Raw genomic sequence first — 25,589 nt, forward strand, 5'->3', positions numbered from 1 at the left:
GGTATATCTGCTGGGAATAGTGTTTCTGAATTCACAATTTGTATTCTATGAGAATACTGTAGTATTCACTTAACATTCATTTTCCATGAATGTTTTATGTACCTTGTTCTGGTTAATAACATGAAGAGACTTATGTTTCCAAAACTCTTCTTGTGGTGTATTACGGGAATTTACAAAGCTGTTTTGACCACAGCAAACAGACACAATTTTTCAGGTCTCCTCAAAAATCTTCTTTCCTGAAAACCTCTTCTGCTTCTGTCACGTTGCTGCTTTCAAGATTTGTAGTTAAGCTGGACTGTATTCTGTAGATTAATGCAGAAAAAAAAACCAACAACAAAACAAAACAAATAACAACCAACAAATAAAATCACCCCAAAACACAAGAGCAGTGTTCTATCTGAGCCAAGATTTCCTTCTACTTTGGGAGGCATTGGCCCAGCTAGATGAGATTAACTATTAATTCCAGAGAAACGTTATAAGAAAAATAAGCCATCCATTTCTATGAGAATCTTACTTCTAGCCCCTTCCAGACAGTTGGAGGACTCCTACTGCTTTTCTTCCAGAGTACTGAGCATGTTCACCTTGTTTTTACTTGAAAATATAGGAGCTTTAAAGTGATCAAGTCTCTTTCTCTTTCCATGTATTTGATTTTAAGATCCATTCCAACATTTTTGCTTTTCTTCCCTTCTCATCCCAGGACCTCTACCTTTCCTATATTCCTACTGGTATCCATGGCTTCAGGATGGCAGTTTCCCTCCCCAGTTAAACTGAAGCAGCAACAACTGCTAGGTGTCAGGCTGTCAGTGCTGGAGGTGGCTGCCCCTTGCCCTCCCTTCCCATCAGCCCTTGGTAGCTAACATCTTTAGGAAGGGGCAGCTTGGACAACCATCCTACACATACCCCAAGATTCCAAACACTGGTTTTCAATCATATTCTGGGGTAGAGCTGGCAGAAAGGGACATTCAGAACTATGGCTTCCCAGAAAGATGGCTTTGATTGTGTTCTCACCAGTCATCTGAAACAGTCTTTCTGGGGATGTCACCAGCTTGGCAGCTGAGCAGTTGCTGAAATACCCGCAGAAGTGCAGTGTGAGGAGCTGGGTAATCATAATGCTCGTGCTGCTTCCACATTTTAATAATTTACCTGTTTGTAAAGGGAATTTCAATAGTGTTGCACATTACTCATTTTGGGGGAAGTCTGGCTGATGCAGAAATCTTAAATCACCGTGGTTTTTTTCTTGCTTGATGCTAATTTGGGCTTGTTCCAGCCAACTAAGTTATTTTACCATTGTGTCATTTAATTACACATTTACCCACACTTCTCAGCTAGTAAGAGCCATAATATATGGCCTCTTAATCTAATACTGATCTATTAAAAACTACACTCAGTATTTTAAAATGTTAGACAACAGATGGAATTGACAGTTTTAATAGGTAGCAACCAACATCATCTCCCAATCTACACCTCTGTATTGGATTTCAGGCAACTGATATCACTGTGGACATGTGCAGATATGGGGCTTGCATTTAAAGTCAGAAATTCAATCAATAGCTTGTCTCTCAACAGAGCTTACTAGATTATATCAGTTAGAAGTGACCATCTGGCCTAATCTTGGGAGTTCTGAGATATCATGTAGATCTTTTTCACTAATGTCATTTTTATTTGGTTAACATTAATAAACTGTAGCAAACATTGCAAATCTTGCACTCTGAAGCTGTAACTCAATTTTTGCCTTTTACATGAGACAAGTCAAACATCTGTTTCTCTGGAGGGAATGTGTGCAGGAGTGAGCAACAGAAAGCTGCAATTGCTCTGAAGATTTTACTGTCTTTCTAGGTGCTGTGAAATGATGGAAAGTGGCAGTCTTTTTTATTTTCTAAAAAGAAAAGCGTGTTACTAAAAGGTATCCAAAAACGAATGTGATTATTTCTGTGAATATAAAATATGGAGAGAAATATGTAGATAGTATTCTGGGGGTTAATGTTTCAGAGTACTCTACGACTGCAATAAAAGAAGAATGTACATTACATATTCATCTACGAGATTTATGCTACAAATAAAATCTAACTTTTAATCTGGTACAGTCAGTATATATCACAAATCTGTGATCAGAAACGTAACTCTGTCATAACCAGAGTATATAAACACTGAAAGGCCTTTTTTAATTCCACCAGAACATACTTTCTGCTTCTCTTGTTCACCCTTTAAAATTTCATTTCAGATTTTGTTTTGTGTTTGGCCGAACTCAAGTTTTATTAGAAGTTCAGAATGCAATTCAGTTATGCAAATTATTTTCTTGGATTTTGATCTTGTGAAATAAAAATTGGTAGTAATGTAGGAAATTTGTGAAGTAAATTGAACTCCTGAAATTCTGGAAATAATGCTTTCTGGATTTTGCTGATTTCCAGTCAATTGAATCTTTTAAAAGTATGAGCAGCAAGGGAGTCCGTTGTGAAAAGCCACAGGTTTAGGGGAGGGAGAAGTGGGAGAAGTGTTTTTTCTAAACAGGAAAAAACTGTAAAAAACATGAATATCCTCATTAAAGCAGAACCTGTCACAGAGATTCTGTTGCAAGAGGTAGGGGATAGAGACTGAACAAGAAATGCATGTCATTCACTTGACCTTGGTACCCAGAGCTGTGAGAAGCTGGGCAAGACATTTCAACTCCATTGGCCCTCGTTTCTCCAAACAAAAAATGGTGAGAGTGACAGTTATCTGCCTTTGTTTTATGATATTAAGTTCTAGCATTGAGTAAGGAGCCAAGCTGTTCTGCAGCTGCCAAGTGTTCTACTTACAAAACAAAACTAGGTAAATTTGACATCAAAAAAACCCACCATGTCTCTCACAAAACAAAACCTGGAATACAGAAAAGCCCCCTATAGCCTCAAAACAATAAGAAAGGATTGAATTCTAGTGGTGCTATTGATAAAAAAAAAAAAAAAAAAAAAGCAAAAAATCAAAGCTGGAAGGCAAATCTAGCCTGGAAAAACTGAAAAATCAGGAAATAGTAACCTTTAGCTAAATATTATTTTGGAAGAAAGACATTTTTTTTGAATATTGGCCTTGAAATATCTCGGATACTACTTTCTTTTTTTATGTTTTCCCAGATAGTATTTTATTTTCAAAGTTTATTTTTCTGTTTTATGGTGAAAGCTGAAATAGATTTCAGCTCCTAATTTATTTTTTTGTCAGTCCTCCCCCATAGAATTCTTATTCACAGTATGTAAAAAAGATTGTTTCTTTTAAAATACATCACAGGGAATGATACCATTTTTCAGCCAGATCTAGCAAGGGAATGGGATTTTGCATAGCAAAGATAGTCTACAAACTTGCCATCATTTTATTTTATTTTTTGTTCTACCTGTACATTCAGCAGAATTCTGAAATAGTCACTGGCCAGCTCTGCTATTGCACAAGGGTGAACATTTTGCAAAATATATTTGCAAGAGAAAACCAAATGCCTTTGCTGGAAGAAATACCCTGCCTTTACCCATTACTGGCAGTTTATTGACTGGTAGCAGAACACAGCTAATGGATTCTTCCACGCTAGACCGTTATGCATATATAGTACATTTTTTAACTTTCTGTTTCTCACTGTAGTTAATAAATCAGAATGCAGATGAGCGATTCATAGTTAATTTTCAGTAGCTAGCACAGCATGTCTCAGCCTATAAAGTCCTGGAAGTCTTGGGCTGTGAATTCCTTGATAGTGACAAGCCAAACAGCTTAGAAATTATAATTATAAGTTACAAGTGTCTTAAGGGTTGTTCTTCTGACATAAAACTAATTTCATGTTTTTATTCATAATGTGAAAGAGATGAGAGGATAGAGCCTTATTTAGATTGAGCTCCCAGAGTTATCGCAGGCTCTGTGTTCTGATTATAATGGGAAGAGATCACTTACTTCATTCCTTGTAGATAGTTGATTCTTCATGTGAGCTTTTATTTTATTTTATTTTTTGACAGTCAGGCTAACAAAAAATGGAATTTCTTCTACTTTACCTCCTTCATAGGCAGACATCCACTGGAGCCTATTACTTTTACCCCTGATCAGAGTGTGTCAGGGTCCTTGTGAACTGGCTCCAACTTGAAGCATCTTTTTGCACAGGCGGGCCCTTATACAAACCAGTGAATGTGTTCTTACCTTTGTCTTCAAGCACACAGTTCTCTGAAGGAGCCAAGGAGAAAGTAACTTGAGAGGGTGCAGACAGTCCCTGTCACTCCATCTTTCCCAGAAAGGAAAGATATAATTCTGTGACTATCCAAAACTTCACCATGACTTCAAAGCCTGGGTATGTTGAGGGTCTGCTGGCACACTGGAGCTCCTGAGAGCTCTGCTGATGAAAAAATCACCATCTACATCTAAGTGAACCTGCTAGGCCTGAAAGTAGTTAGGTGTCCCAGGGTCAACAGCAGCATGAACGTGGGGCTGTTAATTCATACATATTGCCTTTCTTATTCTGTGAGAGATTGGTGAAAAAATTCAATTTTCAGTTTTCATAGTCAGTTATGTAGCCCTAATTTACCTTTATCTGTATCTTCATCAGTGTGGAAGAAGAAGCTGAATTTCGTATGAACTTCTGCAATCATCCAAGATTAATTTAAGTGGAGCTCTGAACATGATTTTTTTTTAACATAAGTTCTACATTCCAGAGTAGCAGAGAACTATATGAAGTTATTTTCATTATTTACTGCATGTGGTACTGAAACAAAGCAAGGAATAGCTGTCTTCTATCTCTTGTTTTTGTTACTGACATCCTGTGCAGGCTCAGGCTGTTTGTATCCTCTTTAGCTACAACCAGTTGTGGATTAGAACACAGGGCTCCACCCTGAATTTACCTTGCATCTTGTGTTTGAATGCAGAACTTTGGAGCTCAACCCTAATCCAGTCAGTGGTCATAGTAGAGAAGATGAAACCTAAACTTGATTACCTTGGGCACTGGTTGGGACACTGAGTGGTCTGAGCACTGCTAGGCTACGTTCTGCAGGTGCCCTGCAGGTGGCAATGGATAGGCATATAGCTGGGCCAGAGGGCCAGGATTTAGGTTTCCATTATGCCAGAGCAGTGTAAATGTGAATTTTCTCCTGCTACTATGTCTACGTTCATCTATTTGGGCAGTAATTCTTTGAGGAGCAGGTGTCATTTCTTATGACTCCTTTTTACAGTGCCAAATGCATAACATTAATAACTGTATATTGCATATTGTATAATTACAATTACATATAGCAACTATAACAACAAGAATAATTTAAAAAGTTATTTTGCTACACCACTCAAAGTTGTTCATTATCTTGGGTTGTTTTTAAATGTGTTGACTTTCACTTTCTAGTTTTTTATTTTATTTTTGACTCTATTGTACTTTCAAATGTTCCTTGGATTAGACTGTGATGCATATCTTGCTGAGCTAAGGTAGACTGTGAATGACAAATATTAAAGAAAAACAACTTGCAGCTGGTGGAAAATATCTTACAATGTTTGTGCTTGTAAAGAGAAAACCCTAGAATTTCATGTGATGAAAATTATTTCAAGATACTCAGAGGATACGTTTGTGTAAGGGAAATGCAATTTTAGTGCGGAATAGGATTTGAAGGGGAGATTTGGTCAGTTCATTACATAGAGAGACCACTTGGAGGGTAGGCCTCAGTTTAGAATAAATATTGCTTAAAGCATCTTTCTGTTGTATTTTCTTGACTTATATAATTAATACATCTGGAACTTCTTAAAAATAACAGTTAAAAAATCTCTGGGAATATTATGGTGATTCCCATGCCATTGAAGAATGTCTTTTATAAATATGAAATATTTATCCTTATTATTTGCATTCTGAGATAGGGAAAGGTTAAATTTGTTCTGTGCCAAACTAATGGACAGTATTAATTCAATTTAATTATAATCTCAGTTTACACGACTGTAGCAGCAAAGGCTTAAAAAAAATGGAGAGGAAAAGAGAAGGGAAAGGAGAACACAAGTAACTGCACTGCGTGGAGGGGGCCAGGTGGGAAGGAAACCTCTTCCAGAGGTGGAAATGGGAAGAGAAAATCAGAGGAAAGGACTGGAAGGAGAAGCAAGAAGGTGATGAAAGGAGGAAAGCAGAGAACAGGAAGGAATGTTCTTGATAAGAAACTGTGGTTCTGAAGAACTGATAATGAAGAAATTTACTGACTACTCAGGCACCACATGAAAGACCTTTCTTCACCTTTGGTCAGAACACTCTTCCATGTCTCTAGAATCTCCCCCGTCAAATTCAGGATGCGCTTAGTCTTTAGATTATATCCATCTTCATCTAACCATCACTGAAGTGGAATTTAATATTCTCTACAATAATGTGCCTAACAGTCCAACTCGATAAATTTGAAGGAAACGGTATCACTGTCTCTGCTACTGATAAATGTTCAAACTGTAGGATTTTTGTGGGGATTAAATAGAAATATTCACTGTATAGCATTAACTGCATGTCTCTCAAGCACAGAATACTGGTATATTAGGACTATTTAAAAATATATGACAATAATATATCGCATACATTGTAGAAGAAAATTATGTCTTTTCCTTGAAAATCTAGTTTCTCTGACATACTGATGTAATCATTTTTAGTGAAGGAAGTGGGCTGCAGAGAGGAAACATGAAAAGATTAGAAGGTTAGAAATGTTGAACAAAAGGCTGAGGGTTTTCTTTGCATGCAAATAAGTAATTCATCACAAATCCATAAACAAATTGGTAATGAACTAATGATATTGCTTAACAACTGTATTTTTGATTAACATATAAATAATTTAAGTGAGTATTTCTTTAGTCATGCCAGTTTCTGCTATTATTTACTAGTCTTGTCATAGCTGCTCTTAGATCATATGCCCCTTATAAAACATTTCTCAATCCATTGCAAGGACCAGTTTGTTTTAATGCGCTCAGTTAACAACGCTCGAGCTATTAACAAGCTGATTAGCATAATCCATTGTGATATATCATTGTATAAAAGTTCAGCTGCACAACTGAATGGGACTGGGAAACGGCTTTGAAGATTTTATGATACAATAACTATCCATTTGATAAGCAATTAAAAATATACTCTGAGACATCAAGAGTGAAGACAATGGCAACACAAGAAAAAAAGGGGAGGGTGTTTGGGAGCAGAAGCTGCTGCCTGGTTCAGGATTCATGCCTGAGTGAGTTGAGTTGCCTCTGCTCCTTCGTCACAAATTGCACATAAATGCAGCACTATGAAGTGCCAGTAACAAGTTGGGTCTGACTTTGTCTTTTGAAGGAAGGAAAAAAGAAGCAGGTTAAGGCTCAATACCTGCTGCTAGCTCACCCATGATCAATTTCTTGACCTCTCAAAAGAACATTTTAATAGACAGCTGAACCTCTGATTTTATGCTGGCTTTTTACTTCTCTTAAATTTCAAATTCATTTTCTTAGCTGTACACATTATTCTTAGTGAACTTCTGCAGAGAGAAACAGAATAAATGTTACTGGACACATTATCACACATTATTGTTCAAAACCCTCCCTGTATAATATAGTTGTACTGTGCTTTTAAAAATGAACCTGCAAAGAAAAGAGAAGCATATTTACTGTGAAAAAAGTAGTTTTTCAAGGTGTTGCTTTTTCTAATATGCAATAGCTCTGATATGCTAATCTGTTCAGCTCTGATTCTCCAGAGTTTGTTTGGCCAAAATGTCCATTGTCCATATAATAGAAAATGTTCATGGTACTGTGCACTCAGAATATTTCTACTGACATACTCTAATTTCCAACAGACAACAGTTAATTCTTCCTCCTGATGAAGAATGAATGGAAGATGGAATTCTGAAGGCAGCACAATCTGAATGTTCTAACCAGAATGTGTAGTTGTGAAAATTCACCACTTACCAAAGACTCAGTTTCCTTCTTTAAAAGACTGATATCAAAATATCAAGTTTTTCATTCATTTGACATTATTGTATAAAAATAATTTGCAATTTTAAGAAAGGTATTATATTGAATGTGTAATCTAAGGCAAATAATTAAATAACTAATCTTGATTATTTTAACTATTTTGGTTTGTACTTGTCTTTCTAGGAGTCACATTTAAAGCTACTTGTGCGGTCAAAAACCTTGATTAATGTGAATGAAAAAGTAGATTAGATATCAGCATTTTTTTTTTACTAAGAAACTTGTCTACAGGTCAGTTGTGTAAGGAATAAGGACTGTAACAAAGTGTTCTTGCTGTCCATCTGTGTTCATTAAGCACATTTTTTCCTGAAGTGTAAACTAATCATGGTGGATAGAATGGTATTTTGCATTTATAGTACATGGAGAACACAGAAGAGAAAAAAGTCCAACACGTGATGTAACACATTTTAGTAATCTTAAGGAGTCAGCCACCAAAATACAATGCATTGGAACACTAAGCCTTATGCATAATAGTAATGCAGAGATCATGCTATACTATCATGAGGTGTGAGGTGGTGCTCTTTGAAGAGGTACCAGTTTGATCAGAAGTTGTGGGCCAAGGTCAGCATGATCACTCTGATCTGTGGAAACATCTATCTTGGACTTCCCCAGGTAGGAGCAGAAATTTGGGGTTGCTTTGAGCTGGTGGTTCAATGGACCTTCCGTTCCTGATGGGAGTGGTCAGAATTAATGAAGCAAAGGGGAATTAGTTGAATCTTCTCCAGCCTCTGGTTATTGATAGCTGCTAGGAGAGCTCCTTAGATCTGCTCACAGGTTGATGAGGAACAGCTGGCCTTAACACTACCCCACTTGCATCACCAGTTCTGCACCACCTGAGAATAAGGAAATCAGAACAGTGGAATAAAGCCACCTTTGTCTCCTCATTTGAAGCCCTGCATCCTCTGAGGCTTGGTGATACATGTGGACCCAGGCCTTACACATCTATTTATTTGCCAAGAGATTGGTTGATCTGTAGAGTGTCGTCATTTTAAAATGGGTTCAAACTTGAAGATGTGGGCTTCATTTGAGTTCAACATGAAGTATCATATACCTCTGGCTAAGCTCATTTAACAAATAAATTGAAATGACAAAAATGGCACAATTTAAATATTAGTGACCATCAGGAACGGAGGAGAGGGAGAGAGAGAGAGAAGGAACTTGGCTTCTTTTATTACAGCCATCTTAGCACTTCAACAACAGGTAGCACTATTACATATTCCCTTTCCACTTTAAAGCTCTTGTAATTTCCTTCCTCATGTTGGGGCGATTTTATTCATTGTTTCCTTGCAGCAGTGATTGATGTTCTGAGCTGCTAATCTCTCTGAGTGATAACTATTTTCATGTAAGTCCATGAGTCTATGACACAGACTGCTCGGCCAGGGCTACTGCTGACTACTTATTTTGTGCCTCATTTACATTTCAATCTTGGCCTCATGAATGTAAAACCTAGGCTGCAAATTAATAACAGGAAGAATATTAGACTGCTCAAGAGTGGGGGAACAATGCAAATCCACCAGAGCACAAGGCTTTACCATTGTGTTCCGGGAGGGACTCATTTATTGGCCGACGGTGAATGACATTACAGAGAATGGCATATCCAGAGTGACACAAATTTATTTCTGTCCCCAGCGCTCCAGTATATTTTCATAGAATCAGGGGGCTATTTGTCTAGGGACAATTTAGTTTCCATGAAAAATTTAAATGGTTTCTGTGGAGATAGTGGAGTGAAATTTAATTTGTTTCTCATTTACTACAGCAGGTATGAAAAGGAGAAAAATTGGATGTCTGATGGGCTGAAATTGGTGCTGTCCCTCCCCACTATCCCCAAAAGGCCTGTGGGCCTATATCATAGAGATTGAGCAAGACTACCTCATCCCTCCCCTTAGAGAATGGTAACCTTAAACCAACTTACAGAAAACCTTTGGGGAGGCTGCCAATCACCCTGAAAACAACATTTCCATCGATCCCCTGTCTGTGTGATTTATGGCTTCATTTTACGGTAATTGAGAATTAGTGAGAAGATTAGCAAGGCTCAACACTTCACCTTGATATGCACACTAAGCACCGTAATTTGTCACTAAGGGATGTTGGACACTTTTTTAGTTACACGGGGTTCCCATCTAATTGAATTTGGGGATAACATGGAAATTAATTTGACACAGGAAAATTTTGAATACAGCCGTTTCCTTTATTGTAATGCACAATACTGGGCTGCATTCAGGGGCAGCTATATTGATCCTGATCACTTTCAATTGTGGCCAGCTGAAGGATGGAATACACTAAATCTTATTTAAGCTCATATGAAAGCAGTTCATCTGCAGCAATCTGTGGCAGATAAAGAATATTACCTTTCATTTTGTCTGACTGCATCAAGATGAAGTTTTGAAAATTTACTTCTTGCAGCAAATATACCAAATGTCTAAAGTCAACAGTTACAATTCAATTACAGACCAGATCTCGTGGGCTGTTTACAGGATAATTTGCTACTTAGGCAGCAAATGAAAATACTAACTATACTCTCCATGCATAGAGAAGCTACAGCTCATGGAGAAGCCCCAAGGAAAGATGAAGATTCCAAAGTTCTCAGAGATTTCAAGCACAACTCATTGGATTAGTCCCATTATAGCTTGAGTGGTTTCATACACAGTCATTTTTTGTTTGTTGCTGAGCCATCTTCTGGGAAGTTTATTTCATCTCAGTTGCTAAGCACTGAAGTCACAAATATGGGACAGTTTGTACAGATCTTTACGTGTCCAAGAGACACTCTACCAGGACTTACCTGCATTTCCATTTTTATCTTATTGTAGCTTTATTCCTTATAAATTCCATTTATGCTGTATTTTACCCTCCAAGTAAGGACTCTTATTTCAGCAAACTGTTTAGAGAGATTATTTCCTGAGAAAGGTTCTTCCTGCCGTTGAGCAGGGGAAACAGATCTTGATGCCGTATGCCAGAGGCTGCGTGGCTGAGATATTTATGGACATCCTTTTTTAGACCATCTGGCTTGCTTTGTTCATATCAGTTTTAGTGATAATTGCCCTGAGATGAGCTGTAATCAAGATGTATTATTCATTTCCTATTATTATTACATGATGGATTTTAGTCCAATTGTCATTACATTGCTATTTGGAAAGACTTTCCAAAGGTTTAATGGTAATAAAGTTATTTTTGCGTCCCTGTTTAGTAGGTACAGGTACATATGACAGCAATGACATTCCCCAGTACAAAGACATCAAGAGCTTGCACATAATGGTCAGGAAGATACAGATGTGATCTACATGCAATCTAACCTGGAGCTCTCAAGATATAATCAAACAACTTGGAAAAAATGCTATGCTGAAAGCTGTCTTCATCTGAACACCATATTCCCTGGAATTACTGATGGCAAATGACAATTGTTGTCAGCACTTTTACATCCCAAAGTATTTCAGATTCCTATAGGCATACTATTTGGTCTCAGGAGTTTACCTGTGAATTTTCTTCTGCAGAGGATATGTGGCAATACTGCAAGAGGTCATACTGTTAGAAATGACATGGTGGCATTTATTGACTAAATTGCTAAAAAAAATTTCCTTTAAACTAGTAATCTGATGACTCTTATTAATGGGCATACCACCTATGCAATTTTCTTATCTCATTTTCTTGGGTTGTTTTCATGAATGTGATTGAAAAGGGTGCTAACATGATAGGAATGCCGCTAATATAATAAGCTTACAGGAATTTCAATCATGTTAGTCAGGGTTTGCTTTCACATTAGGATGCCTTCTGGACCATATTAGAGAAATAGAGGTCTCCAATACAATGAGAAACATATTAACATAATAAAAAACTTAGTAATACAATGAGATACCTTATATGATTTATAGGCCAAGTTATGGTGTCTTGGAAAAGAATTGAACTTTTCTTTCTTTCTGAACGGTAATAAATCCTGCTGTTATACCCTTCTGCCTTTATGTCTTTAAAAAAAAAATAAATGTTTTTACTCCAGAGAATAAATGGTTTCTTTTAATATCCTACAAGTGTTCTCAAAGATCTGTCCATTCCAAGGAAAATTAGAGGATTTGTTTTACTAAGCTTCAGTCCCATGCTGGGCTGGAAATCTTTAGCCACTGTCTTATCTACCTCAAAATAGGGAGTGTTGAGGGTAAGGAAAGGGAGAGGTAAAGAGAAGAAGATGGAGAAGAAAGGAAGAAAAAAGAAAAAAAAGCATAGAAATTCAAGAAGAAAGCAAGAAAGAGCTAGAGTGTGGAAGAATGAAATCCTGAGACAAAGAGGAAAGAAAGAAAGTAGAAAAGAAGATGAAGAAAAAAGAAAGAATGAAGATGAAATATCCTGAGGATGACTTGTTTTGTTGGAAGTAAAAAGCGTACTCAATGTTTGAAGTCACAATGCCTTAAACTCTGATCTTGTTAGTATTTAGAAACCGAGGGTTAAGTACAAATAGATTCAAAACAATTTAAGGCACTCACTTTTAAACATTTTGTCCTCAAATTCTTCACTCTATTGTTGTCTTAGGGCTGTAAATGCCTCTGTAACAGACACACTGCGGTCTTGCACCATGTATTTAAATGGGTTTTGAACTTTTGTGGCTTGATCTCAACATCAGTGAGCATTTTGGTGTCCAAGCCCAACCAAAACAGAAAGCAAGTGGTGTTCTCTCTCATTTAGCTCCCTTGAGGTAAATGTTACAAGATTCAGCTCTTGAATATGTTGATATTTCTTTCACAATTTCTTTTGAAATACAGCTTTTTAAAGCAATTACTTAGTGGTCAAACCCTTCCCAGGAAGTGAGATTTCCAGTTTGATTTCTGCCTCTCCCTGAAGAAATTCAATCCCAAGTGGTCGCCTTTTCAGCAGAATGCTTCCTGTTCTCTGCCAGTGTTCCTAGCCACTCTGAATGCATTTTCTATCCAAGAAAGTTCAAGGTGGAATAATTCTAGGCAAGTGCATAATGAGAAAGGTGTTCCAGTGCATGATGAGTATTTCTGTTTTCTACACTAGTTCCATTAGTTTGGTCTTCAATTTTCGCAACAGTAAAATCATAGTTTATATGTGTTTCTTCAGGACTTCTAAATAGCTTTTTTCAGTGTAGTGTAACATTAATCAATGAGGCAGACATTTATCTGAACATCTACTTTGCTGCTTCTATTTATAATTTTGATTACCCAAAATAAAATGGAAGAGGTTAATAGTACTTATATTTTACTTGTGTATTCATAGGAATCATAGAATCATAGACTCATACATTGGTTTGGGTTGGAAAGAGACCTTAATGATCATGTACTTCCACACCACCAGTCATAGACAGGGACACTTTTAATTAGATCAGGTTGCCCAAGGCCCCATCTAACCTACCCTTGAATAGTTCCAGGGATGGGGCAACCACAATTTCTCTGTTCCAGTGCCTTACAGTAACTATTTTCACCAATAGTGAAAAAGGAAGTTGCAACTATACTGTTTGCAGTGTTAGAAGAGTGGCTATGAAGGATATGAAGGATGGGAAGGAGTTTGAAGTCCAGGGAAAGTATGGAAATGTCAGACCAGGATGGATATGGAGGAAACAATCGTGGTTGCCAAGAAAACTTCTGAAGGCTCAAATTTGTGTCATTGTGAAAGATAAAAATGGAATTCCTATAGCCTTATTAGTCTTCTAACTGCAAACTCAAATGAGAATAATAAAACTGTTGTATTCACTTGTCCTTTTCCATGACACACAGATACGCATCCCTGAGAACAGCTTCAGATTCCTGGCCACTCTTCTCCGCCTTGATTGTCTGTCCAGTTAGGACACTGTACTTCATCATCTTGGCATGCCCCTGTTTGCTCTTTGATATTTTGCATAATCCAAGAGAAAATAGTAGAGCAGGACCACCTAGGCCGGTGCCAATGAAAACTGTTGAGAATACATAGAGTGCAAATGAATAATAGAATATCCTGAGTTGGAAGAGACCCACGAGGATAATTTAATTTAACTCCTGACTCAGCACCAAGAAACCTAAGAGTTACACAATGTATCTAATGGCATTGTCCTAATACTTGTTGAACACTGACAGGCTTGGGGGGCGGGGGGGGGGGGGGGCTAAGACAAATTCCCAAGGGAGCCTGTTCTAGTGCCTAACCACAACCTCAGGGAATAATCTTTTCCCTCATAGCCAATCTGAACTTCTGATGCAGCTGTAAGACATTTTCTCATGTCCTGTCACTGATCACCAGAGAGAATAGATTAGCACCTCCATCTCCAATCTGCCTAAATGAAGAAGTTGGAGACAGCAATGAGGTCACCCCTCTGAGTCCCCTCCTCTCTAAATTGAACAAACCAAGTATTATCAAGTGTTCCTCATAAGTCACGCCCTCCAGTCTTTTCACCATCTTTGTTACCATCCTCTGGTTTTGCTACTTCTCTTTCTTACCATCCTCTGGTTTTGCTCCTCCTCTGCTTGTGAAGATATCAGCTGCCACTGAAAACAACTCTGCAACACTAGCCTAAATAAATGAGTTAGAGATAATCTGTTGGTCAGAATGAAAGAATAAAAAGTTCAGCAGCAGCAGGAATTAATGATAATTAGAAGCAAGAACAAGACTAACTTAAGATGCCAATAAAAGAGAAGAAAACCAACTCCAAACAATGAAACAAACAAAAACCTCCCTGACCCTCTCTGCCCCTAAAACCAAAACACAACAAACCCAGACAAATACAGTGATTTAAACAGAAGAAATCTGCATAAGATGCTCCTTAAATGTAATTATGGAGTGTGCTGCAATTTATCATCATGACTACGAGTTAGTCTATCTGCACTTAAATGTGGGAAGAACTGTACTTCTGTGATTACTGCTGCACCTGCCCAAGAGCAAACACTCTCAGGAGGAACATTGGTCTGGAAATAGAAACAGTATATATTACCTGAAATAATTTGGTCCCTATCTGTTTCACTTAATTTCTCTAGAGCAGGCTTCCATGCATCTCATACTCCAAACTTGCCGCATTGCAGAAGCTTATCCAACCTGACTTCTCACTCACATCTTGTTCGTCAGGGGCACAAAGGGGAGACATCTTCAGCTGCTGAGGGCAGTCTGCAAGCTGCAGTGCTTTGAGAGATGTACTCTGAAGTGCTTGCTGCCCTTCCCTTCCCAACCCAATTGTTGGTGAAGCTGGATGATGCTTTGCTCTGAAGGAGTGGGAGAAATAGAAGGGCAATTTCTTGGACAGTCTCTGTCCTCTTTTTCTTCTATCATCAGGAACACAGCACAGTTATCTCTTAGCCTCACTAAGGAGCAAAAGCTAAAAAGACATGCCGTCCCTTTTCAAAGGCTTTCTCACATGAGTAGGATACTTCAAACAAGAACACAAGTAAAAAGTGCGTCCAGTATTTTGGATAAAGACAGAAGTTATCTTGAACACCTACTATTAAAGATTAATTTGCTATAGGTGTCTGGATAAAGACTCAAGTCTGTAAACCCCCAAATGTTTGCACTTCTGGAGGTGACTTCCTGTGCTCCTCAGGCTCACAGCAGATGTTTCCCTGCTTTGTTTCACTGTGCTCTGCACCCTGAGGTCATTGGGGACTATACAGCGACTGTGCGCTCAATGGGAGCAGGCAAAGGGGGATGGGGCTGAGCAGCAGGAGAAAGCGTAACTGCGAGACTGATAGAGACATCCTGACAGCTGCAATGGGTCATCAATAGATCCATCATGCCAGTAATTTGCAACAAATTTAACATACATCACTTTAGTCAGGCCACGCTGTATCTGTCTTGTCATGGCATCAGAGTGAATAACACTTAAATCGGGTGTCACTGCTGACCTTTCTGACCCTCGAATTGACACTGCTGTTTGAGCTTGGCCTAGCTGGCAGCAGATGTAGGAAGATTAGTACAAAGGGGGGTGTGCTCTAAAGGAGGACACAGCATAACAATACAGCTTAACCAGGCAAACAAATTGGATCTCTGGATTTTCTCCCAGTCCTGCTTTGCTTAGTGGAAAGTGTTGGCATTTATTTAGATTTACTTCCAGCATTTGTTGGTCACAATTTTAATTATGAATGCATTTTATATTCAGATTGCTTTTATATGTATATATACATGCACATGCATATTTAATAAAATTACTAGACTACCAGGTGACTGTAATGGGTACTTTTGTATCCATAAAATATGTAGAAAATAAATGTAAAGCAAAACTGAAAAAAAAACGAACATAAACATCTTCAGTTTCTGAAACATTAGACACACTCTGAAGCATGAATGGCTGCTTTGGGTTTGTGGCTACTCTCAACACATCAGTGCAAAACTAGCCTTTAGGAAAAGACTAAGACTCACAAAATGAATGTAGAGAGGAAAAGGACCTGGGGGTGTTGGTTGATGCTCGGCTCAACATGAGCCGGCAGTGTGCCCAGGTGGCTAAGAAGGCCAACAGCATCCTGGCCTGTATTAGAAATAGTGTAGCCAGCAGGAGCAGGGAGGTGATCATCCCCCTGTACTCAGCTCTGGTACGGCCGCACCTCGAGTACTGTGTTCAGTTTTGGGCCCCTCACTACAAGAAGGACATTGAGGCCCTGGAGCGTGTTCAGAGAAGGGCAACAAAACTGGTGAGGGGCCTGGAGCACAAGTCTTATGAGGAGCGGCTGAGGGAGCTGGGATTGTTCAGTCTGGAGAAGAGGAGGCTCAGAGGAGACCTTATTGCACTCTACCACTTCCTGAAGGGGGGTTGTGGTGAGGAGGGGGTAGGTCTCTTCTCCCTGATAAGTAATGACAGGACGAGAGGGAATGGCCACAAGTTGCGCCGGGGAAGATTTAGATTAGACCTGAGGAAGCATTTCTTTTCTGAAAGAGTGGTCAGGCACTGGAATGGCCTGCCTAGGGAGGTGGTTGAGGCACCATCCCTAGCGCTGTTCAAGAAGCGTTTAGATGAGGTGCTAAAGGACTTAATTTAGTAGTTGGGTAGAGATAGTGATAGGAGGATGGTTGGACTAGATGATCTTATAAGTCCTTTCCAACCTTATGAACTTATGAACTTATAAAATAGTGTGCCTCAGGAAGAGAGGAGAGACACCTGAGGCATGGGATGCCATGCAGAGAGACTTAGACAGGCTTCAGCAGTGGGCCCAGGTGAACCTTATGAGGTCCAACAAAGCCAAATGCAAGGTCTTGCACCTATGTCATGGCAGCCCCCATTATCAATACAAGCTGGTGGGTATAAGGATGGAGCACAGCCCAGCCAAAAAAGACCGGGGGATACTGGTGGATGGCAAGCTAAACATGAGCCAGCAGTTCTTGCAGCCCAGAAAGCCAAATGTATCCTGAGTTAAATCAAAAGCAGCATGGCCATCAGGTTGAGGAAGGTGATCCTTTTATATGCTCTATGCTGGTGAGACATCACCTTGAGTACCGTGTCCAGATATAGATACTCTCCTCAGTACAGGAGGGACATGGGACTCTTGGAGTGCATCCAGAGGAGGCCCACAAAAATGGTCCAAGAGATGGAACATCTCCCCTTCAAGGACAGGCTGAGAGAGCTGGGGCTGTTCAGCCTGGAGAAGAGAAGGCTCTGGGGACACCTGAGTGCAGACTTTCAGTGTCTAAATGGGGCCTTTAAGAAGGAAGGGAATGGGTACTTCAGCAGAGTGTTGTGAAAGGAAAAGGGGAAATGGTTTCATACTAAAAGAGAAAAAAATTGCACTGGATATCAGGAAAACATTTTTTATAGTAAAGGTGGTGAGGCACTGGAACAGGTTGCCCAGGTAGGTGATGAATACTCTGTCCTTGAGGACATTCAAGGTCAGTCTGGATGGGGCTCTGAGTGACCAAATCAAGCTGTAGGTTTCCCTGTTCATTGCAGGGGAGTTGCAATAGATGACCTTTCAAGGTCCCTTCCGAATGAAACAATTCTATGATTCTATGATCAAGAGTCTGTAATAACTTAGGGCATAGTGAAAAGCTATCCTAGCTGATTCTAGGAAGAAGGAAAAGCCTCCCAGCAAGCACAGCTGGTCTGAAGTCTGGGGAAATCTTCCTGTGATCTCAAGTCAAAGCCTGTTTAACTGAGTGCCTGTGAGCAGGACTCACCAGCCATCGTATTTTTTTGTCATATTTTTGTTCAGCTAAGGGAAGCTGTTCTCCCATTTCCAATCTCAATGAATACCTTCTATAGACTTCTGCAGTTGTTTCTACAGACTAATATGGAAACAACTACAAATCTGTTATGTCTCCACGATGCTGGAAACAAGACACCCTCCCCAGCCGGGCAGAGCCAACTCAGTTTGCTCAGCACTTATTTTTGAATCAGCACATGATAGTATTACATGATTTGTTTGCTTACCTGAGAGGTGTTTTAGGATCATTCACTGTACGTGTGCGACTAGATGCTGGGTGGGCTTTTCCTCTTCAGTCATTCATTCTTTTAAACAAGTATGTGGTTATGGCCTGAATTTGAATTTTTTTTTCTTGAGGTATTTCTGTTAAATGTGTGATTTTTAATTGATTTTTTTAAAATAGGTTTTAATAAAGAAAGAAGCTGTCTTTGAGTAAGGAATTGGAAGTTAGAAAATTAATATGTGTGAATAGTTTCCTTTTATTTCTGGCAGCCTGCTTGATGTTTGATATATTGATTAAACTGATTTATCAGATCAGTGGGAAGAGTAAGGAGACCTTTGGTTATTCTGTATGCCATATAGCGCTCCTGTTTAATGTGTATTTGAGAGAGGAAAATATTACAGGTAATAGAAATATCAGAATAATTTGGAAAGTTTAGCATGATTACTGCCTTTTTATTTATCTATCCATCTATTTATTTATTTATTTGCATTGGTGTTGCTTTTTATGAAAAAAAAAGCTGAAAGTATCTTTTCATTAGTCATATTAGTCAATGCCCAGGATGCTATGCTCCCCAAATTCTGCTTGTCTTCATGGATTTTTTAGTATGGAGCTGACACCTCAGACACCTGAGACACCTGAACAAACTTCCATTTATGCCATTGTGAGTATTTTCCCTGCCCTTCCTGCGGGTAGGTATGGGTTTCAAAGGATCTGAGTTAGATTATGTTACTCACAGTAAGTTTACAAGACATGCAGTATCTTTAGAAGGAATTATATGCCAAAGTTATTCATGATAGTATCCTTTTTATAATCAAAAACTGAATTGGTGTACACTGTGTGTGAGTTTCTGCATTGTTCAGACAGAGAGAGGCAAAACATTGGAGGCAAATCACCAGCTGTATTTCAGGCGATTCCCAGGATGGAAGATCAATTACATCAGGGAAATGGAGACTTCTGCTCAGCTGCTTAGCTGATCTGTGGTGTGCTGTGGAAGTGACTCAGAGAGTCTGGATATCATGCAAAGGTGGGCTATGTGGAAGAATGGAAAGCACCCACAGTCAGCTGATAACTGTGTATGAACTGGGGTTAGTCCTGATAGGGAGTCCTGGTTCCTGGGATAAAGTAGCTCTATCAGTTTTGCATATGTAGGTTCTCCCTTGCTTCAGCTTGCCCTTTAATAAGTTTGTATAGCGATCTGCTTCCCTTCTGCTTAGAACCGTTTCTTACCTCATTAACTTTCATGTGAAAGGAGAAATGAAAACAATGTGTGTGAAAAAAGACCCTTAATGTGTATCTGTAGTGACTATGGGAACTGCTGGCAGATCCATCAAGGAGTCATGCTATGGATCTGGATGCAAGTCTAGGATTTTATCCGGTCTCTTGGTGTAAGCTGCCCTAGGGAGTATACAGCAGCTGCTCAGGACAGGAGTCAGAGATAGCCAGAATGCTTGCTAGCCAGATGATCCCCTTGGGTGCTATTAGCTTCAGAAAGTGGCTTGACTGGGCTGTGTGTGCACAGCAGTTCTTTGATGGACACTTTCTGACTGTGCCACCACCATATTTCTGCTACTGAGAAAGTATTCATTAAGTTAGCTGCAAATACCCCTAGGTTGGATTATATCAACATCTGGATTTTTTTTTCTCCAAGGAAAACCAAATTTGTGTCAGAAATTTTGAAATTCTGTTATGGGAATACTAGCAGAGTATCTCACAAATATTCTTATTTTCTTGCATGCTGGTCCAATTTATTTGCTTAGCCTGGCTCCATCACTGAAGAAAATTGCCTGTAACAGATTGTGAATCCCTCAAAATGAAGTACTTCAGCACAGGGCTCTATGGCCATCATGTACTAGGGCATGCAGTTAGTCAGCGAGCATGTCACGGAGGGAAGTGATGGTGGTACAGAACATTTCTAATCCCTGCAGCGCATTCAGAAGTATGATCTCAAAGAAGCTATTCATTTTGAGGTGGAGAGTGTGTATGACAATATTTTTGTTTTTCATATGTGTTATTAAATAAAAAGTAACTAACTAAATCATCTTGTGGTAGCTGTAGTCTCCTGGTGCTAAGGTAGGTAGGATAGCATGCTGACGGTTTGCCTATCTTCCTGTTTTTTCTGGTAGGTGTTAATATCCACACCCACTGCTGTTTTCACAGGAAATTGAGCTGAAAATTTACAGAGAGGAATGATGTAGACTGAAACTTTACACGGGGAACCATCTGACTGTGGTCAAAATACTTTACAGATCATTTTTTTGGCTCCAAATTCTCTCCCACAAGGTAATTGCTTCTTTAATTTCACACTTTACAAAAAAAAAAAGGAGACTGGGACTATTTTCCAGCCCCGTCCTCTCCCTTCTCCTATACAAAAACAGAGACTGCACAGCCACAGCCCTCATCTGCTTGGAAATCTGAGAAGCTTGGGAGAGGTGATTAACAGATCAGGAGGCCAACTTCGCTGTCAGTGAGTGCAATTTGTGGTAATGTTGTTGTGCATAACTGTGAGGGAGACAGACCATGTGGGCAAGAAATTTTTGGCACCCCAGAAAGCTTCTTCCTTCCAGGAGGCAAAAAGAAATTGGTCCTGATGGTGACCTCCTGCCTTGGGACTCCATTGAGCCTCATGATGTTGTCAGAAAATGAGGAGCTCATTCCTTTCGCCCATGACCCCACCAACTGCATGTGATGGCTCTGGAGGCTCAGCAGAGCTGATTCCCTTGCAAGTTGAGCAGAGGTGCTGCCATCCCAATGGATGGGAGTGATCCTGCAGTGCAGGAAGCATGGTGTACCCCCAGTATTTTCCTGGCTTACAGGAGGTGTTGTTGTTGAAAAGGACAGCCAGTGGACACAGTGTGGGTGTCCAAGGGCACACTCTTCTGAGCAGGGGAGAACCACCATGCAGCCTCACATATTTCTTAAGAGCTCACTGGACCTATTTCTGCCTTAAACTTGCTTAAATATACTTTGCATTTCCCATGTCTCCTGTTTAGCCTTTCATCTATTGCCTTTCACATCTTTGTTCTTCAAAGTTTTAGCTATATATTGTTTAAAAGCATAGGTATGGAAAGAACTCACAAGTGTATCTCTCGTGGTGGGCTGCTCTCTGCATCCTCTCTTTGATGCCTGGGGAACAAAAAAGGGGAAGAGAAAAAAATTAGTTGTTCCTGCTTTGTGTGGCTGTTTAAGCTGAAGATTAAAAAATGCATAGATAACTTTCTGATGTCAAAGTAGTTAAAACATCATGTTTTAGTTTTCTAGCATTTTAGATTTTCAGGTGTTAAATTTCCCTGACCTTTGAATGTTTTGACCTTTGACCAGTTTTGAATGTTTCTGTATTAAAAGTAAGTGTGCTAAGGCACTTCCCCAATGGTAAGTTTTATTAGGTACATCAGGTGTTACTGTTGCACAGATATACAGTAGTATAGGTACATTGCAAACAGCATCTTATAGTATCAGACAAAGAGAACCTTTTACAAACCCCATGTCTCTAATTTCATTTTAGAAAATTAGATACTCAGAATTTTGCATAACATAACTGTATTACTGGGATGCAATTTGGCCCAGGTTTCTAGCTTTAGTGCATGTGGCTCCTTAATAAAAAGTGTCAGTTAAAATGAAAATACAGCTTGGGTAATTAAATTTAATTGGATCTTGTCACTTTAAATCCTCTTCGTTTTTGAGTGTTTCTACAGAATTGCAGCTTCTGGTTTGCTAATTTCTTTATTGCAAGCTGTGCGCTGAACCTGACTGTCCTATAATAAAGTGGGACCTTGTTTTTGTAGAGGGCTTTGAACCATGACTGTAATAACAAAAAAAGGGGAGGGCGGGAGCTAATTTATTGCCAAAAGAAAGCCTTTCCTTTATTACCTACATGCTCAGTTAGGGAAAAATAATGGGTCTGAATTTATTAACTCTTCAATTTTCTTGCCAGTTGAGAATCATTTTGCACGAGCTCTCACAAATGCTGTGTGGTATACCCATGACAGTTTGCAGCAGCAATTGTCATACTTTTTATATCTGAGTTGTTTGGTCAAGCAATAGGGATCAGGTAAACTGCAGTATTCACACGTAGGTCTAGCAGGGTGCAGGCAGCCACAATGCAAATGATGTGTACTGCCTGCCAATAGCCACTGTGCTGATTTGGGAGGATCACCTTCTCTGGGGGTGAGAGGTAATTCAGTTTTTTTATTACATGTTGCACATGCACAGCATCTAAAGGCAAGGAAGATTTAAGTGCAGGTGATGAAGAGAGGAAATATTGGCTGTACCAACAGACAGATCATAAAAATGATCAGTCTGTCACAAACTGTACAGCTGCTAATGCTCATATTTCAAATTAAAGCCAGTTGAATGAATTTGTATACTTGGGTTTTATGTATGAAATGCAATATTGTTGCATCCTTGATTAGAAGACAGGTCACTTAGTGCCGATATCACAGCACGATTAAGATGTGAGACTGCCCTTCATAGCACAGTCAGTGGTCCTCTTACCCTGTGCAAAAGCAGATGGAGATTATGTAATTACATTTTGCAGAGTGCTGGCAATACAAATATCTCAAACAGGAGAGTTATGCCAGCATAGTCACACTGTTCATAACTTCTTCAGCTCCAGAAATGTGCCAGAGCTATTGAATATACTTAGATACATATATATATATATATGTGTGTATATATATATATATATATATATATATATATGTATATGTATAGAGGTATGTATGTATATAAATAACATACATCCCATACTGGTGGATCTGGTGCCTTTAGGCTGAGAATCAATGGATGGATGAATATATGACTTCACACACTTATGTCTACAAGCCAGCTGGGATGCCCTTGCTTTCCCCATTTGACCTCAACCTTCTGGTCTTGGAATAAGATACCTAACACATGAACTGGTCTTATATCTGTTATTATTTTTCCCAAGGGGAGGTATCTCATACTAACTCATAGAACCATAGAATCACCAATGTTGGAAAAGACCTCCAAGTTCATCCAGTTCAACTGTCCACATATTACCAGTTATTCTCACTAAATCATGTTCCTCAACACAATGTCTAAATGTTCCTTGATCACCTCCAGAGTTGATGACTCCCCCACCTCCCTGGACAGCCCATTCCAGTGCCTGGTATTTTCTAACAGCCAATATGAATCTCCCCTGGTGCAACTGAAGCCATTCCCTTTAGTCCTATCACTAGTTATTTATATAAATTGTTTCTCTGGGATTGTTTATAATGTTTTATAATTCTACTAGGGGAATACATAAGCAAATATATTATTATTTTCAAATTTATCTTTTCTTTTTTTTATTTATTTTTAGACCTTTTCAAAGTAATGAACTACAAAGATCTACTTTAAGACACATGATTTATATACAGAACAAATGAATAGATGGATAAAAGTAATAGATAATATCTTACAATATTGGGCGTTAGACGGGTCTGCTAATAAATCCGGCTATTCCTTTAAAAAAAAACACCGTGTATTTGGATCTTTGAATCTAGACTAAAATTCTAATTCTAATTTTGAAGTTGAAATATCAATTCTTAATTTGTAAGAATGACAGATGGAAATAATGGTTCTTCTGGTAATGGTAATGGTAGAGGACATGATACTCATAGAATCCCCACTCAGTTTTCTTTTCCCCAGTCTTCTTTTCATTTAAAGCGTATGGCTTAACAGTCTACAATAGTACCAACTTGGTTTCTAACAGAGGAAAAAACACTGTGGCCTGTAATCAGAAATACAGGTATCAAACTGCATTAGCATCAGTACTGGAATTAATGCTGACTAATTTGCCCATTTTAGTGAGCAGTGCCTTATATATGGTATATGTCTCTTTAAGGATATACGATTACAAATTTACAGACTGTTTTTTGTGATCTTATGTTTACCTCTGGTCTTTGAGGATTTACAGCAATCTGGTGCTAAATTTTTATATCCTAGTGAGTGTAATTCTTTTAAATTTATGGGTGAATTCCAATTTGATCACTTCTGTCCTAAATTAGAAACCATCTGAATGACAGCAAAAAAAATCACAATAACCAATCTTGACCTCTTCATCATCATAATTCAGTACAGACTCTTAAATGAATATTTTTAGTACCTTGTTTATCAGGGCTAACACACCTTATCATGAAGCACACAGTTTCAGGAATGGCCTGCTGCTGGGAGCAGGAGGAGCTCAATACATTTATGCAAGAAATAGTACAATGCACTGCCTGAGGTCTCAGGGGATAATCTTGGTGACCCAGGTGTTTTCATCTGGCCTTATGCTACTATTAGGCCAAGCATCCTCTTTTGGGCCCATCAATGCTGCATGTTACTATCTGTCAGGCCTTGTAACTGCTCTTCTATGGAACGGCTGCTGACTTTTACAGAAGAGCATCTGAACATATAAACATCCCCATTTTGCTGCAGGTTGAGCTCACTTGAAAAGGCAATTTTACTATTTGAGCTAGTTAGTCTGACCTCGTCTACTGTGAATGAGAGAAAGCAGACAAGTTGCTGTAAGTGCTAGCCACCTACAGGATGGGCTGAAATGAATCGCCACAAAGCACAATTTAGTCACAAAGACGACATTTGAATTAAATTGCTGAGCTCTCATTCGTGCAAATACTGGCATAGTTCCATGCTACTATTACTACAAGGATACCAATTACATGATCCTAGAATATTTCTTCCAAAATCTTCAAGTGTTTGAGGGGCATGAGACCAGTTACTAGTTGCTTCTTATCTCCCTGATCAGCATTCAGGTAGAGAAGGAAAGCATCTCCTAGCAGGTCCTCATTACTCCACTGCAGGACAAGGTAAACTTGTTATACAGCTCTGACTTATTTTTGTGGTTAGATCCAGTACACCTAATAGTCACACACTAGTAGTGCTAGTACAATCCTGTTGCTGGATGTGTGAAATATCTAGTGTGAGAATTTCATTTGAAATGCTCATGGATTGCGTGTTATTCAAGTTCCATAGACTGTCCCCCTTAAGCCAACAAGAAACTAAACTGTAGACCTGTTTTGCTCAGGTCACATACGTGCAAAAGCCATTATATCCATCAGTAAATCCTCTAGCTAAGTTGTCTGTTATTCTTTGTATAGGATGAATTCAGTGACAGCTGCCAAATGTAACTGGCAGCATGCACTGGCTGCATTGGCAAAAGAACTAAGTACCCAGCAATGTTGTATCACTGTTGCTGGTGGAGACGTGGATCCCAGCTGGTTCTTTGCTGCATATGAGTATGTCTGAAAAGGATAATTTTGCATGACAAATGTATTCCTTGAACATTATCCTGTATCCACTGGGACAGGAAACCATCTATCTGTTCTGGGCCATGATTATTATGT

Source organism: Cyrtonyx montezumae, unplaced genomic scaffold (assembly GCF_038088225.1).
Source record: "Cyrtonyx montezumae isolate F1298 unplaced genomic scaffold, pur_monq_1.0 scaffold_3, whole genome shotgun sequence".
NCBI classification, from domain to species: domain Eukaryota; kingdom Metazoa; phylum Chordata; class Aves; order Galliformes; family Odontophoridae; genus Cyrtonyx; species Cyrtonyx montezumae.